We start from the raw sequence: 18,294 nt of genomic DNA on the forward strand, positions 1-18,294 counted from the left end.
TGAAAGGGATCTAGGAGTCACTATCTCAGGTGATATAAAAGATAAATATAGTATTAATGGCACTATACTGGAAACTACTGAGGAGGAAAGGGATCTAGGAGTCAATATTTCAGGTGACATAAAGGATAAATATAGTATTAATGGCACTATACTGGAAACAACTAAGGAGGAAAGGGATCTAGGAGTCACTATTTCAGGTGACATAAAGGATAAATATAGTGTTAATGGCACTATACTGGAAACTACTGAGGAGGAAAGGGATCTAGGAGTCACTATTTCAGGTGACATAGAGGATAAATATAGTATTAATGGCACAATACTGGGAACTACTGAGGAGGAAAGGGATCTAGGAGTCACTATCTCAGGTGATATAAAGGATAAATATAGTATTAATGGCAGTATACTGGAAACTACTGAGGAGGAAAGGGATGTAGGAGTCACTATTTCAGGTGATATAAAGGATAAATATAGTATTAATGGCAGTATACTGGAAACTACTGAGGAGGAAAGGGATCTAGGAGTCACTATTTCAGGTGATATAAAGGATAAATATAGTATTAATGGCACTATACTGGAAACTACTGAGGAGGAAAGGGATCTAGGAGTCACTATTTCAGGTGATATAAAGGATAAATATAGTATTAATGGCACTATACTGGAAACTACTGAGGAGGAAAGGGATCTAGGAGTCACTATTTCAGGTGACATAAAGGATAAATATAGTATTAATGGCACTATACTGGGAACTACTGAGGAGGAAAGAGATCTAGGAGTCACAATTTCAGGTGACATAAAGACTAAATATAGTATTAATGGCACTATACTGGAAACTACTGAGGAGGAGAGGGATCTAGGAGTCACTATTTCAGGTGACATAAAGGATAAATCTAGTATTAATGGCACTATACTGGGAACTACTGAGGAGAAAAGGGATCTAGGAGTCACTATCTCAGGTGACATAAAGGATAAATATAGTATTAATGGCATTATACTGGAAACTACTGAGGAGGAAAGGGATCTAGGAGTCACTATTTCAGGTGACATAAAGGATAAATATAGTATTAATGGCACTATACTGGGAACTACTGAGGAGGAAAGGGATCTATGAGTCACTATCTCAGGTGATATAAAGGATAAATATAATATTACATACTCTCCAACTGTACCTTTTTAATAGGTACAGTACCTTTTTTTTATGGTCTGTACCGATTTTTGGCTCTAAAAGCTTCCATTGAAAGTATAGGAAAAGGGGCGTAACCACGCCCCCTTTACCCGTAGCCACACCCCTTTTCTAATTTGTACCGGTTTTTATTTGTAAAATGTTGGAGGGTATGATATTAATGGCACTAAACTGGAAACTACTGAGGAGGAAAGGGATCTAGGAGTCACTATTTCAGATGACATAAAGGATAAATATAGTAATAATTAGAGATGAGCGGGTTCGGTTTCTTTGAATCCGAACCCGCACGAACTTCACTTTTTTTTCCACGGGTCCGAGCGACTCGGATCTTCCCGCCTTGCTCGGTTAACCCGAGCGCGCCCGAACGTCATCATGACGCTGTCGGATTCTCGCGAGGCTCGGATTCTATCGCGAGACTCGGATTCTATATAAGGAGCCGCGCGTCGCCGCCATTTTCACTCGTGCATTGAGATTGATAGGGAGAGGACGTGTCTGGCGTCCTCTCCATTAGAATAGAGATAGATAGATTAGATAGAGAGAGATTGTGCAGAGTCGCAGACAGAGTTAGTTTACCACAGTCAGTGACCAGTGCAGTTGCTAGTTAACTTTTATTTAATATAATATATCCGTTCACTTCTCTCTGCTATATCCGTTCTCTGCCTGAAAAAAAAAACGATACACAGCACAGTCAGTCACACAGTGTGACTCAGTCTGTGTGCACTCAGCTCAGCCCAGTGTGCTGCACAGTCATCAATGTATAAATTAAAAGCTTATAATTAATTGTGGGGGAGACTGGGGAGCACTGCAGGTTGTTAGCAGGAGCCAGGAGTACAATTATATTAATTAACAGTGCACACTTTTGCTGCAGGAGTGGTGACCAGTGCCTGACCACCAGTATAGTATTGTTGTATACTACTAATATCTCTTTAAATATCAACCAGTCTATATTAGCAGCAGACACAGTACAGTGCGGTAGTTCACGGCTGTGGCTACCTCTGTGTCGGCACACGGCAGGCAGTCCGTCCGACCAGAATTGTATTATTTATTATTATATACCTACCACCTAACCGTGGTTTTTTTTTCATTCTTTATACCGTCATAGTGTCATCCTAATTGTTACGAGTATACTACTATCTCTTTATCAACCAGTGTACAGTGCGGTAGTTCACGGCTGTGGCTACCTCTGTGTCGGCACACGGCAGGCAGTCCGTCCGACCAGAATTGTATTATTTATTATTATATACCTACCACCTAACCGTGGTTTTTTTTTCATTCTTTATACCGTCATAGTGTCATCCTAATTGTTACGAGTATACTACTATCTCTTTATCAACCAGTGTACAGTGCGGTAGTTCACGGCTGTGGCTACCTCTGTGTCGGCACACGGCAGGCAGTCCGTCCGACCAGAATTGTATTATTTATTATTATATACCTACCACCTAACCGTGGTTTTTTTTTCATTCTTTATACCGTCATAGTGTCATCCTAATTGTTACGAGTATACTACTATCTCTTTATCAACCAGTGTACAGTGCGGTAGTTCACGGCTGTGGCTACCTCTGTGTCGGCACACGGCAGGCAGTCCGTCCGACCAGAATTGTATTATTTATTATTATATACCTACCACCTAACCGTGGTTTTTTTTTCATTCTTTATACCGTCATAGTGTCATCCTAATTGTTACGAGTATACTACTATCTCTTTATCAACCAGTGTACAGTGCGGTAGTTCACGGCTGTGGCTACCTCTGTGTCGGCACACGGCAGGCAGTCCGTCCGACCAGAATTGTATTATTTATTATTATATACCTACCACCTAACCGTGGTTTTTTTTTCATTCTTTATACCGTCATAGTGTCATCCTAATTGTTACGAGTATACTACTATCTCTTTATCAACCAGTGTACAGTGCGGTAGTTCACGGCTGTGGCTACCTCTGTGTCGGCACACGGCAGGCAGTCCGTCCGACCAGAATTGTATTATTTATTATTATATACCTACCACCTAACCGTGGTTTTTTTTTCATTCTTTATACCGTCATAGTGTCATCCTAATTGTTACGAGTATACTACTATCTCTTTATCAACCAGTGTACAGTGCGGTAGTTCACGGCTGTGGCTACCTCTGTGTCGGCACACGGCAGGCAGTCCGTCCGACCAGAATTGTATTATTTATTATTATATACCTACCACCTAACCGTGGTTTTTTTTTCATTCTTTATACCGTCATAGTGTCATCCTAATTGTTACGAGTATACTACTATCTCTTTATCAACCAGTGTACAGTGCGGTAGTTCACGGCTGTGGCTACCTCTGTGTCGGCACACGGCAGGCAGTCCGTCCGACCAGAATTGTATTATTTATTATTATATACCTACCACCTAACCGTGGTTTTTTTTTCATTCTTTATACCGTCATAGTGTCATCCTAATTGTTACGAGTATACTACTATCTCTTTATCAACCAGTGTACAGTGCGGTAGTTCACGGCTGTGGCTACCTCTGTGTCGGCAGTCGGCAGGCAGTCCGTCCATCCATAATTGTATTATTATTATAATATATACCACCTAACCGTGGTTTTTTTTTCATTCTTTATACCGTCATAGTGTCATACTAGTTGTTACGAGTATACTACTATCTCTTTATCAACCAGTGTACAGTGCGGTAGTTCACGGCTGTGGCTACCTCTGTGTCGGCAGTCGGCAGGCAGTCCGTCCATCCATAATTGTATTATTATTATAATATATACCACCTAACCGTGGTTTTTTTTTCATTCTTTATACCGTCGTCATAGTGTCATACTAGTTGTTACGAGTATACTACTATCTCTTTATCAACCAGTGTACAGTGCGGTAGTTCACGGCTGTGGCTACCTCTGTGTCGGCAGTCGGCAGGCAGTCCGTCCATCCATAATTGTATTATTATTATAATATATACCACCTAACCGTGGTATTTTTTTTTCTTTCTTTATACCGTCATAGTGTCATACTAGTTGTTACGAGTATACTACTATCTCTTTATCAACCAGTGTACAGTGCGGTAGTTCACGGCTGTGGCTACCTCTGTGTCGGAACTCGGCAGGCAGTCCGTCCATCCATAATTGTATTATTATTATAATATATACCACCTAACCGTGGTTTTTTTATTGCGCCTCATTGCACCTCTTTTTTTCTTTGCGTCATGTGCTGTTTGGGGAGGGTTTTTTGGAAGGGCCATCCTGCGTGACACTGCAGTGCCACTCCTAGATGGGCCCGGTGTTTGTGTCGGCCACTAGGGTCGCTAATCTTACTCACACAGCTACCTCATTGCGCCTCTTTTTTTCTTTGCGTCATGTGCTGTTTGGGGAGGGTTTTTTGGAAGGGACATCCTGCGTGACACTGCAGTGCCACTCCTAGATGGGCCCGGTGTTTGTGTCGGCCACTAGGGTCGCTTATCTTACTCACACAGCGACCTCGGTGCAAATTTTAGGACTAAAAATAATATTGTGAGGTGTGATGTGTTCAGAATAGGCTGAAAATGAGTGTAAATTATGTTTTTTGAGGTTAATAATACTTTGGGATCAAAATTACCCCCAAATTCTATGATTTAAGCTGTTTTTTAGGGTTTTTTGAAAAAAACACCCGAATCCAAAACACACCCGAATCCGACAAAAAAAATTCGGTGAGGTTTTGCCAAAACGCGTTCGAACCCAAAACACGGCCGCGGAACCGAACCCAAAACCAAAACACAAAACCCGAAAAATTTCAGGCGCTCATCTCTAGTAATAATGACACTATACTGGAGACTACTGAGGAGAAAAGGGATCTAGGAGTCACTATCTCAGGTGACATAAAGGATAAATATAGTATTAATGGCACTATACTGGAGACTACTGAGGAGGAAAGGGATCTAGGAGTCACTATCTCAGGTGACATAAAGGATAAATATAGTATTAATGGCACTATACTGGAAACTACTGAGGAGGAAAGGGATCTAGGAGTCACTATTTCAGGTGACATAAAGGATAAATATAGTATTAATGGCACTATACTGGAAACTACTGAGGAGGAAAGGGTTCTAGGAGTCACTATTTCAGGTGACATAAAGGATAAATATAGTATAATGGCACTATACTGGGTATTACTGAGGAGGAAAGGGATCTAGGAGTCACTATCTCAGGTGACATAAAGGATAAATATAGTATTAATGGCACCATACTGGGAACTACTGAGGAGGAAAGGGATCTAGGAGTCACTATCTCAGGTGACATAAAGGATAAATATAGTATTAATGGCACTATACTGGAAACTACTGAGGAGGAAAGGGATCTAGGAGTCACTATCTCAGGTGACATAAAGGATAAATATAGTATTAATGGCACTATACTGGGAACTACTGAGGAGGAAAGGGATCTAGGAGTCACTATCTCAGGTGACATAAAGGATAAATATAGTATTAACTAGGTGCTTTATCGCGCCCTACGGGCGCTCTTCACACCATCGAAAGGGGCTACGCCCCCTTAACCCCTGCACGCCTTGCTGCGGTTCAATATTTGTATGAGTATTACCTGCATTCCTAGGTTTCTTAGTGGTTAAATATTGCACGACGAAAGTGCTTCCAATGGTAAAGGGGGCGTAGCCCCTTGCGACGGCGTTAACGGTGCCTGCAGGGCATGATGTACAGAATGTAGCGGGTGCGGGGGGGCGCGGATGAGGCAGGGAGTATGTAGATGCTGCGAGTGGAGGGGGGGTGGATGCAGGTGTGGGGGGAGGGGGTGCGGGACCTATACCTATGTCATTTTATTTGTAACAATATATAGGACACGGATTAGGATGTATGTGATATACACATACCCGCATGAAGAGGTAAATGGTGTCATTAGACACAGAGGGGAGTGCTGGTACAATGCGGAGCAGGGGCAGCTGTGTCCTCTCTCTACACCGTACCATCCTTCAGGTGTAGCAACACGGACATGTTGCGCACGCAAGGTCTCCACGCGGCCGCAGGTGCACCAGTCCCCTCTGCATGCGCTATGTGCGCGCCCCCCTCAGGTGCAATAGGAGGAGGGGTCGATGGCTGGAGCTGGTAACAGGGCCAATGGGCATGGACAGCGCGGTCATGTGCTCGTTGCTGGGCTTGCGCCCTGCGCTTGCTGTGTGAGGGATAGGGAGGAGGCGGCAGAGCGGAGCATCACCGATATACCGGTAACTATGGGGGGCACCGCAGGGGTTTATGGCTCCTGTACTCCTGGTGAGGGTTTGTCAGGGAGGTATCAAGGAGCCAGTGGTATGGACCGTGTATGGGATACAGGGGGGTAGGGAGGGGATACAGAGACGCGGGGCGGTAGGGAGGGGATACAGAAACGCAGGGCCGTAGGGAGGGGATACAGAAACGCAGGGCGGTAGGGAGGTGATACAGAGATGCAGAGCGGTAGGGAGGAGATACAGAGACACAGGTCGGTAGGGAGGGGATACAGAGACGCAGAGCGGTAGGGAGGGGATACAGAGACACAGGGCGATAGGGAGGGGATACAGAGACGCAGAGCGGTAGGGAGGGGATACAGAGACGCAGAGCGGTAGGGAGGGGATACAGAGACGCAGGGCGGTAGGGAGGGGATACAGAGACGCAGAGCGGTAGGTAGGGGATACAGAGACACAGGGCGGTAGGGAGGGCACACAGAGACGCAGGGTGGTAGGGAGGGGATAGAGAGACGCAGGGCGGTAGGGAGGGGATACAGAAACGCAGGGCGGTAGGGAGGGGAAACAGAGACGCGGGGCGGTAGGGAGGGGATAGGGAGACGCGGGCCGGTAGGGAGGGGATAGAGAGAAGGGGGGCGGTAGGGAGGGGATAGAGAGACGCAGGGAGGGGACAGAGAGACGCAGGGCGGTAGGGAGGGGATAGAGAGACGCAGGGCGGTACGGAGGGGATAGAGAGAAGCGGGGCGGTAGGGAGGGGATAAAGAGATGCAGGGTGTTAGGGAGGGGATACAGAGACACGGGGCAGCAGGTAGAGGATACAGAGAGGCGGGGCGGCTGGGAGGGGTTAGAGAGACGCAGGGTGGCAGGGAGGGGATAGAGAGACGTGGGCGGTAGGGAGGGGATACAGAGACGCGGGCGGTAGGGAGGTGATAGAGAGACGTGGGCGGTAGGGAGGGGATACAGAGATGCAGGGTGTTGGGGAGGGGATACAGAGACGCGGGGCAGCAGGTAGAGGATACAGAGAGGCGGGGCGGCTGGGAGGGGATAGAGAGACGCAGGGTGGCAGGGGGGGATAGAGAGACGTGGGCAGTAGGGATGGGATAGACAGACGCGGGCGGTAGGGAGGAGATACAGAGACGCGGGGCGGTAGGGAGGGGATAGAGAGACGTGGGGCGGTAGGGAGGGGATACAGAGATGCAGGGTGTTAGGGAGGGGATACAGAGACGCGGGGCAGCGGGTAGATACAGAGAGGCGGGGCGGCTGGGAGGGGATAGAGAGACGCGGGGCGGTAGGGAGGGGATAGAGAGACGTAGGGCGGTAGGGAGGGGATAGAGAGACGCAGGGCGGTAGGGAGGGGATAGAGAGACGCAGGGCGGTAGGGAGGGGATAGAGAGACGCAGGGTGGCAGGGAGGGGATAGAGAGACGTGGGCGGTAGGGAGGGGATAGAGAGATGCGGGCGGTATGGAGGGGATAGAGAGACGCAGGGCGGTAGGGAGGGGATAGAGAGACGCGGGGCGGTAGGGAGGGGATAGAGAGACGCAGGGTGGCAGGGAGGGGATAGAGAGACGTGGGCGGTAGGGAGGGGATAGACAGACGCGGGCGGTAGGGAGGAGATACAGAGACGCGGGGCGGTAGGGAGGGGATACAGAGATGCAGGGTGTTAGGGAGGGGATACAGAGACGCGGGGCAGAAGGTAGATACAGAGAGGCGGGGCGCAGGGAGGGGATAGAGAGACGCGGGGCGGTAGGGAGGGGATACAGAGAGGCGGGGTGGCTGGGAGGGGATAGAGAGACGCGGGGCGGTAGGGAGGGGATACAGAGAGGCGGGGCGGCTGGGAGGGGATAGAGGGACGCGGGGCGGTAGGGAGGGGATATAGAGACGCGGGGCGGTAGGGAGGGGATAGAAAGACGCGGGCGGTAGGGAGGGGATAGAGAGACGCGGGGTGGTAGAGAGGGGATAGAGAGGCGCGGGTCGGCAGGGAGGGTCCCCAGTGAGGAAGCTGATGAAGAGAGGGGGAAAAGTAGTGGAGGGGGAGGGCACCAGAAGAGGAGCCATTTGTAAAGTGGCGCCCACACATAGAATCAGTGGGTAGGATGGCCGGAGGGACTCACCGTTGAGGCTGTGGGCGGCTGCTGCAGGCTGGTAAGCAGTAGTGTCCAGAGGCGTCACCGGGTCAGCATTACTATTACACACAGCTCTCACCCCCCACCCCCCTGCGGCCGAAAAGGGGGCGTGGCCTGCTGTGAAAGGGGGGTGGCCTCGCGGGTATGTTCTCTCTCGCTCCGGGGGTGTTTCCAGCTTGCCTGTAGATGCTGGCAGCCCCCGGAGACTGGAGTGTGTGTGCCGGCTGTCTGACAGGAGGCGAGTGCTGCAGGAGATGACGTCACTGCAGCACTCGGCTCCTGTCACAGCAGGAGAGCGGACAGCTGGATGTGTGCGGAGGAGGCGACGGGTCTGTGTACGCGGGGCAGGGAGGGCTATGAAAGCCTTCTCCTGCGCCACCCGTCCCTCCTAATGTGTATGCCGGGGGCGGCATCAGCCGTTGTTGTTGGCCCGGCGCCGCGGCCGGGGAGTCAGAGCTGCTGATGGGTGGGGGGAGGGGAGAGAGAGATGGACAGGCAGCAGGAGCAGAGACTTGCTGACTCCGCCCACCGCTGTGACTCCACCCAGCGTTACGGCCAGGCACAGAGTCACAGATGTAGACAAATATATAGGAGATGGCACTATACTGGAAACTACTGAGGAGGAAAGGGATCTAGGAGTCACTATTTCAGGTGACATAAAGGATAAATATAGTATTAATGACACTATACTGGAAACTACTGAGGAGGAAAGGGATCTAGGAGTCACTATTTCAGGTGACATAAAGGATAAATATAGTATTAATGACACTATACTGGAAACTACTGAGGAGGAAAGGGATCTAGGAGTCACTATTTCCGGTGACATAAAGGATATATATAGTATTAATGACACTATACTGGAAACTACTGAGGAGGAAAGGGATCTAGGAGTCACTATTTCAGGTGACATAAAGGATAAATATAGTATTAATGGCACTATACTGGAAACTACTGAGGAGGAAAGGGATCTAGGATTCACTATTTCAGGTGACATAAAGGATAAATATAGTATTAATGACACTATACTGGAAACTACTGAGGAGGAAAGGGATCTAGGAGTCACTATCTCAGGTGACATAAAGGATAAATATAGTATTAATGACACTATACTGGAAACTACTGAGGAGGAAAGGGATCTAGGAGTCACTATTTCAGGAGACATAAAGGATAAATATAGTATTAATGACACTATACTGGAAACTACTGAGGAGGAAAGGGATCTAGGAGTCACTATCTCAGGTGACATAAAGGATAAATATAGTATTAATGACACTATACTGGAAACTACTGAGGAGGAAAGGGATCTAGGAGTCACTATTTCAGGTGACATAAAGGATAAATATAGTATTAATGGCACTATACTGGAAACTACTGAGGAGGAAAGGGATCTAGGAGTCACTATTTCAGGTGACATAAAGGATAAATATAGTATTAATGGCACTATACTGGAAACTACTGAGGAGGAAAGGGATCTAGGAGTCACTATTTCAGGTGACATAAAGGATAAATATAGTATTAATGGCACTATACTGGAAACTACTGAGGAGGAAAGGGATCTAGGAGTCACTATTTCAGGTGACATAAAGGATAAATATAGTATTAATGGCACTATACTGGAAACTACTGAGGAGGAAAGGGATCTAGGAGTCACTATTCCAGGTGACATAAAGGATAAATATAGTATTAATGACACTATACTGGGAACTACTGTGGAGGAAAGGGATCTAGTAGTCACTATTTCAGGTGACATAAAGGATAAATATAGTATTAATGGCACTATACTGGAAACTACTGAGGAGGAAAGGGATCTAGGAGTCACTATTCCAGGTGACATAAAGGATAAATATAGTATTAATGGCACTATACTGGAAACTACTGAGGAGGAAAGGGATCTAGGAGTCACTATCTCAGGTGACATAAAGGATAAATATAGTATTAATGGCACTATACTGGAGACTACTGAGGAGGAAAGGGATCTAGGAGTCACTATCTCAGGTGACATAAAGGATAAATATAGTATTAATGGCACTATACTGGAAACTACTGAGGAGGAAAGGGATCTAGGAGTCACTATCTCAGGTGACATAAAGGATAAATATAGTATTAATGGCACTATACTGGAAACTACTGAGGAGGAAAGGGATCTAGGAGTCACTATTTCAGGTGACATAAAGGATAAATATAGTATTAATGACACTATACTGGAAACTACTGAGGAGGAAAGGGATCTAGGAGTCACTATTTCAGGTGACATAAAGGATAAATATAGTATTAATGGCACTATACTGGAAACTACTGAGGAGGAAAGGGATCTAGGAGTCACTATTTCAGGTGACATAAAGGATAAATATAGTATTAATGGCACTATACTGGAAACTACTGAGGAGGAAAGGGATCTAGGAGTCACTTTCAGGTGACATAAAGGCTAAATATAGTATTAATGACACTATACTGGGAACTACTGAGGAGGAAAGGGATCTAGGAGTCACTATTTCAGGTGACATAAAGGATAAATATAGTATTAATGACACTATACTGGGGACTACTGAGGAGGAAAGGGATCTAGGAGTCACTATTTCAGGTGACATAAAGGATAAATATAGTATTAATGGCACTATACTGGAAACTACTGAGGAGGAAAGGGATCTAGGAGTCACTTTCAGGTGACATAAAGGCTAAATATAGTATTAATGACACTATACTGGGAACTACTGAGGAGGAAAGGGATCTAGTAGTCACTATTTCAGGTGACATAAAGGATAAATATAGTATTAATGACACTATACTGGAACTACTGAGGAGGAAAGGGATCTAGGAGTCACTATTTCAGGTGACATAAAGGATAAATATAGTATTAATGACACTATACTGGGGACTACTGAGGAGGAAAGGGATCTAGGAGTCACTATTTCAGGTGACATAAAGGATAAATATAGTATTAATGGCACTATACTGGGAACTACTGAGGAGGAAAGGGATCTAGGAGTCACTATTTCAGGTGACATAAAGGATAAATATAGTATTAATGGCACTATACTGGGAACTACTGAGGAGGAAAGGGATCTAGGAGTCACTATTTCAGGTGACATAAAGGATAAATATAGTATTAATGGCACTATACTGGAAACTACTGAGGAGGAAAGGGATCTAGGAGTCACTATTTCAGGTGACATAAAGGATAAATATAGTATTAATGGCACTATACTGGAAACTACTGAGGAGGAAAGGGATCTAGGAGTCACTTTCAGGTGACATAAAGGCTAAATATAGTATTAATGACACTAAACTGGGAACTACTGAGGAGGAAAGGGATCTTGGAGTCACTATTTCAGGTGACATAAAGGATAAATATAGTATTAATGACACTATACTGGGGACTACTGAGGAGGAAAGGGATCTAGGAGTCACTATTTCAGGTGACATAAAGGATAAATATAGTATTAATGGCACTATACTGGGAACTACTGAGGAGGAAAGGGATCTAGGAGTCACTATTTCAGGTGACATAAAGGATAAATATAGTATTAATGACACTATACTGGGGACTACTGAGGAGGAATGGGATCTAGGAGTCACTATTTCAGGTGACATAAAGGATAAATATAGTATTAATGGCACTATACTGGAAACTACTGAGGAGGAAAGGGATCTAGGAGTCACTTTCAGGTGACATAAAGGCTAAATATAGTATTAATGACACTATACTGGGAACTACTGAGGAGGAAAGGGATCTAGTAGTCACTATTTCAGGTGACATAAAGGATAAATATAGTATTAATGACACTATACTGGAACTACTGAGGAGGAAAGGGATCTAGGAGTCACTATTTCAGGTGACATAAAGGATAAATATAGTATTAATGACACTATACTGGGGACTACTGAGGAGGAAAGGGATCTAGGAGTCACTATTTCAGGTGACATAAAGGATAAATATAGTATTAATGGCACTATACTGGGAACTACTGAGGAGGAAAGGGATCTAGGAGTCACTATTTCAGGTGACATAAAGGATAAATATAGTATTAATGGCACTATACTGGGGACTACTGAGGAGGAAAGGGATCTAGGAGTCACTATTTCAGGTGACATAACGGATAAATATAGTATTAACTAGGTGATTCATCACGCCCTACGGGCGCTCTTCACACCGTCGTTAGGGGCTACGCCCCGTTAACCTCTGCACGCCTTTGAACATACGCAGGCCGGTAAATAACAGATCCAGAAATGCAGGGCAGTATAGAGGGCATACAGAAATGGTGTCCGGTTGAGAAAAGATAGAGAGGCGTAGGGGGAGGGGGGGGGGGGGAGGGAATGTACAGAAACGCTGTGCGATCGGTAAAGGATAGGTAGAGGCAGGGTGGTAGGGAGAGGAAAAAGAGAGGGAAGGTGTTAGAGAGAAAATACCGTTGCAAGAGGCTACGACCCATTAACCCCTGCACGGGCTTCAGCTGTGCTATAAGAAAAGCAGAGGATCCCTGCTATGTGGCGCTAAAACAGATCAGAGCTGCCCTAGATGGTCTACCCTCCTAGATGTCACCAAACATCTGGATACATGAACAGATACAAAAAAAAATTTTTTTTTTGGAAGGTATACCGCCCTGGGCGCTTAAATTAAATAATGAAAACAGACAATATGGTGCAATCACTTATTCCAAAGGCTTCGGTGTTATTCCATCTGTTGATAGTTTGCTTGATTTCAATTCAGAAAGATGCAGTGCATGAAATAAAGAAAAAATATATATAGTGTAACACAGTTCAGAGTGAACAAAGATTTCTGTGTGATTATATGATGTGATCTGGCATTATGAGTGATATAGTGTCCAAAATTTAGCCAAGACGTACCCCACTCACTATGTGAAAAATGCAGAATAAGCACATCAAGGTATCTTTAATCAATGAAGCATGGCGTACCCAACTCACAATGTCAAACCATTTGTGACATTGTGAGTTGGGTACGCCATGCTTCATTGATTAAAGATACCTTGATGTGCTTATTCTGCATTTTTCACATAGTGAGTGGGGTACGCCTTGGCTAAATTTTGGACACTATGGGGTACATTTACTAAGCAGTGATAAGAGCGGAGAAGTGAGCCAGTGGAGATATTTCCCCATCAACCAATCAGCAGCTCTGTATCATTTTATAGTGTGCAAATTATAGATGTTACTTCAGTGCTGATTGGTTGCCATGGGCAACTTCTCCACTGGCTCACTTCTCCGCTCTTATCACTGCTTAGTAACTGTACCCCTATATCACTCATAATGTCACGTCATATAATCACACAGACATTTTTGTTCACTCTAAACTGTGTTACACTATATATATTTTTTCTTTATTTCATGCACTGCATCTTTCTGAATTGAAATCAAGCAAACTATCAACAGATGGAATAACACCGAAGCCTTTGGAATAAGTGATTGCACCATATTGTCTGTTTTCATTATTTAATTTAAGCGCCCAGGGCGGTATACCTTCCAAAAAAATTTTTTTTCCGTCTCTGTTCAGCTGTGCTATAATTGTTATTATATGGAGTATTACCTGCAAAAAAGGTTTATGCTAGTGGGTAAAAATTGCAAGGGGGAAGGGCGTGCGATTGTCAAGGGGGTGTAGCCCTTTATGAGGGCGTGAAGAGTGGCCGCAGGGCACAATGAATAACATAGTGTAGTATATACTGCTAGTGTATGCAGTGCAGCTTATACACACAGTGGTTAAAGGTATCAGAGCCGCGTATACACACAATGGACACAGGTAGCTGAGCCGCTTATACACACAATGGCCACAGGTAACGGAGCCACGTATCCACACAGTGGCCAGAGGTAGCAGGGCAGCTTATACACACAATACCCACAGGTAGCAGAGCCGCTTCTACACACAATACCCACAGGTAGCAGAGCCGCTTATACACACAATACCCACAGGTAGCAGAGCCGCTTATACACACAGTGCCCACAGGTAGCAGCACAGCTTATACACACAGTACCCACAGGTATCAGAGCCACATATCCACACAGTGGCCAGAGGTAGCAGGGCAGCTTATACACACAATACCCACAGATAGCAGAGCCGCTTATAGACACAGCGGCCACATGTAGCAGAGCCGCTTATACACACAGTGCCCACAGGTAGCAGAGACGTTTATACACAACGTGCCCACAGGTAGCAAAGCAGTTTATACACACAATGATCACAGGTAGCAGTGGTGCTTATACACACAATGGCCCCTGGTAGCAGTGCCACTTCTACACACAATTCCCACAGGTAGCAGCACCACTTATACACACAGTGGCCACAGGTAGCTGAGCCGCTTATACACACAATGGCCACAGGTAGCAGCACCACTTATAAACACAATGGCCTCTTTTAGCAGCACCGCTTATACACACAATGGCCACTGGTAGCAGTGTCACTTATACACACAATGGCCACAGGTAGCAGCACCACTTATACACACAATGGCCACAGGTAGCAGTGGCGCTTATACACACAATGGCCACAGGTAGCAGTGTCACTTATTCACACAATGGCCACTGGTACCAGAGCCGCGTATACACACAGTGCTCACAGGTAGCAGTGCCACTTATACACAATGGCCACAGGTAGCAGTGTCGCTTAGACACATAATGGCCACAATATTATTTTTTTTATTAATCCAATGTCCACTGGTAGCAACTATACTCACAGAAATTCAGTGTGTATGTGGGGGGTTTGGAAAGGGGGTGGGTTCAGTGAGGTGGAGGTGCCTGTCCGTGCCGCTGATCACCCCGATTCAGGGAATCACTTGTAGCGGCTGCGGATGGTGTTCGAGGTGCTACGTATGGTGGAGGGGTGGGTGCGGGAGGGGGTCCAGAGGTGTTGCGGGTGGTGGAGGGGTGGGTGCAGTGGCATGGATGGCGGAAAGGGTGCAGAGGTGCTGTGGGTGGGGGACTGGGAGGTGTGGAGGGGGTGCAGCTGGGGGAGGGTCTAGAGGTGCGGGTGGGGGGAGGTGCGGGTGCGGAAGGGGAGTGTAGATGCTGTTGGTGGGGGAGGGGTGGGTGCGGGGGCCTGTGGATGAAGGAGGGGGTCTGGAGGTGGTGTGCGTGGGGGAGGGGTGATGTAGTGGGGGGTGTTTGGGGAGGTGGGGTTGCAGGGGGCGTGAGGTTGGGTGATAGGTTTTAGAAGTGCTGCGGGTGGAGGAGGGGTGGCTGCAGGGGAGCCGTGGATGGGGTCCGGAGGTGCTGCGGGGGAGGGTGCTACGGTTGGGGTGTGCTACGGGTGGGGGAGAGGGCAGGAGTGCAGCGCGCGGGGGAGGGGCGTGTGCCACGGGTGGGGGGCAGATGTGGTGGATGCTGTGGGTGCAGCGGGTGGGGGAGGTGCGGGTGGGGTGGAGGGTACGGGGGAGAGGTGGGTATGGGGTGGGGGAGGTGCGGCTGCGGGGGTGTGGTGGGTGTCTGGATGCGCTGCGGGCAGGGGAGGGCTTGATGCGGGTGTGGGTGCTACGGGTGGGGGAGGGGCGGGAGTACCGCGGGTGGGGGAGAGGCATGTGCCACGGGTGGGGGGTGGATGTGGTGAATGCTGTGGGTGCGGCGGGTGGGGTGCAGGGTGTAGGGGGGGAGAGGTGGGTATGGGGGTGCGGGGATGCCGCGGGTGGGGGAGGAATGGTGGATGCTACGGGTGGGGGGCGGATGTGGTGGATGCTGTGGGTAGCCCGGGTGGGGGAGGGGCGGGTGGGGTGGAGGGTGCAGGGGTGTAGCAGGGGGGAGAGGTGGGGAGGGGGAGGTGCTGGGGTGCTGCGGGTGGGGGAGGGGGTGCTACGGGTGGGGGAGGGAGTGCAGCAGTTGGGGGAGGGGCGTGTGCCGCGAGTGGGGGCAGATATGGTGGATGCTGTGGTTGCTACGGGTGGTTGTGGAGGGTGCGGGGGGGAGAGGTGGGTATGGGGGTGGACTGGGGGAGTTGCAGGGGTGCCGCGGGTGGGGGAGGGGCGGTTGGGGTGGAGGGTGAAGGGGTGTAGCGGGGGGAGAGGTGGGTATGGGGGTGGGGTGGGGGAGGTGCGGGGGTGCTGCGGGTCGGGGAGGGGCAGGGGTTTTGAAGGTTATGGGTGATACGGTTGGGGGAGGGGGTGGGAGTGCCGCTGGTGGGGGAGGAGCGTGTGCAGGGGTGGGGGACAGATGTGGTGGGTGCGGCGGGTGGAGGAGGGGTGGGGGTTGCTTCTGGTGGAGGAGCGTGTGCCGGGGTGGGGGATGGATGTTGTGGGTGTGCCGTGGGTGGGGGAGGAGCTTGTGCCGGGGTGGGGGATGGATGATGTGGGTGGCGCGGGTGGGGGAGGGTCGGGTGGGGTGGAGGGTGCGGGGGTGTAGGAGGGGGAGAGGTGGGTATGGGGGTTGGAGAGGGGCGGGGTGCCGCGGGTGGGAGAGCGCTGCGGTTTGTGGGTGCTACAGGTGGGGGAGGGGGCGGGAGTGGTGTGGGTGGTGGAGGGGCGTGTACTGTGGGTGGGTGACAGATGTGGTGGGTGCTGTGGATGCCATGGGTGGGGGAGGGGCGGGGGGTGCTGCGGATGGGGGAGGGGGCGGGAGTGACGCGGGTGGGGGAGGGGGCGGGGGGTGCTGCAGGTGTGGGTGCTATGGGTGGGGGAGGGAGCGGGAGTGCCGTGGGTGGGGGAGGGGCGTGTGCCACGGGTGGGGGTGGGGCGGGAGTGCCTTGGGTGGGGGAGGGGCGGGGGGTGCTGCAGGTGTGGGTGCAACGGGTGGGGCGGGAATGTCGCGGGTGGGGGAGGGGCGTCTGCCGCGGGTGGGGTTGAGACGGGAGTGCCGCGGGTGGGGGAGGGGTGGTGGGTGCTGCAGATGTGGGTGCTATGGGTGGGGGAGGGGGTGGGAGTGCCGCGGATGGGGGAGGAGCAGGGGTGCTGCAGGTGTGGGTGGGAGCGGGGTGGCGCGGGGCGTGTGCCGCGGGTGGGGGGGCGGATGTTGTGAAGACTGTGGGTACCGCGGGTGGGAGGGGGCGGGTGCGGCAGTCAGAGGTCGTCCACGGCATTCTCTCCCGGACTGTGCGGCAGCCGCAAGACTCACTGGCTGCAGTGTCACTAGGGTGCAGGGAGTGTACAGGAAGGAGGGAAAGAGGGAACTGGGTGGAGATGGGGAGGGGACTGGGTGGGGATGGGCGGACCGAGGGAGGGGACTGTTCCTGGCCTGCATCCAGCCACCCAGATCTGTGACTGTGAATCCGCCCAGCGTTAGAACGCCAGGCACAGAGTCACAGGGCAAATATATAGGAGATGGCACTATACTGGAAACTACTGAGGAGGAAAGGGATCTGGGAGTCACTATTTCAGGTGACAAAGGATAAATATAGTATTAATGGCACTATACTGGAAACTACTGAGGAGGAAAGGGATCTAGGAGTCACTATTTCAGGCGACATAAAGGATAAATATAGTTTTAATGGCGCTATACTGGGAACTACTGAGGAGGAAAGGGATCTAGGAGTCACTATTTCAGGTGACATAAAGGATAAATATAGTATTAATGGCACTATACTGGAAACTACTGAGGAGGAAAGGGATCTAGGAGTCACTATTTCAGGTGACATAAAGGATAAATATAGTAATAATGGCACTATACTGGAAACTACTGAGGAGGAAAGGGATCTAGGAGTCACTATTTCAGGTGACATAAAGGATAAATATAGTATTAATGGCACTATACTGGAAACTACTGAGGAGGAAAGGGATCTAGGAGTCACTATTTCAGGTGACATAAAGGATAAATATAGTATTAATGGCACTATACTGGGGACTACTGAGGAGGAAAGGGATCTAGGAGTCACTATTTCAGGTGATATAA

This window comes from Pseudophryne corroboree, chromosome 8, assembly GCF_028390025.1.
Source record: "Pseudophryne corroboree isolate aPseCor3 chromosome 8, aPseCor3.hap2, whole genome shotgun sequence".
In the NCBI taxonomy this organism is placed as follows: Eukaryota; Metazoa; Chordata; class Amphibia; order Anura; family Myobatrachidae; genus Pseudophryne; species Pseudophryne corroboree.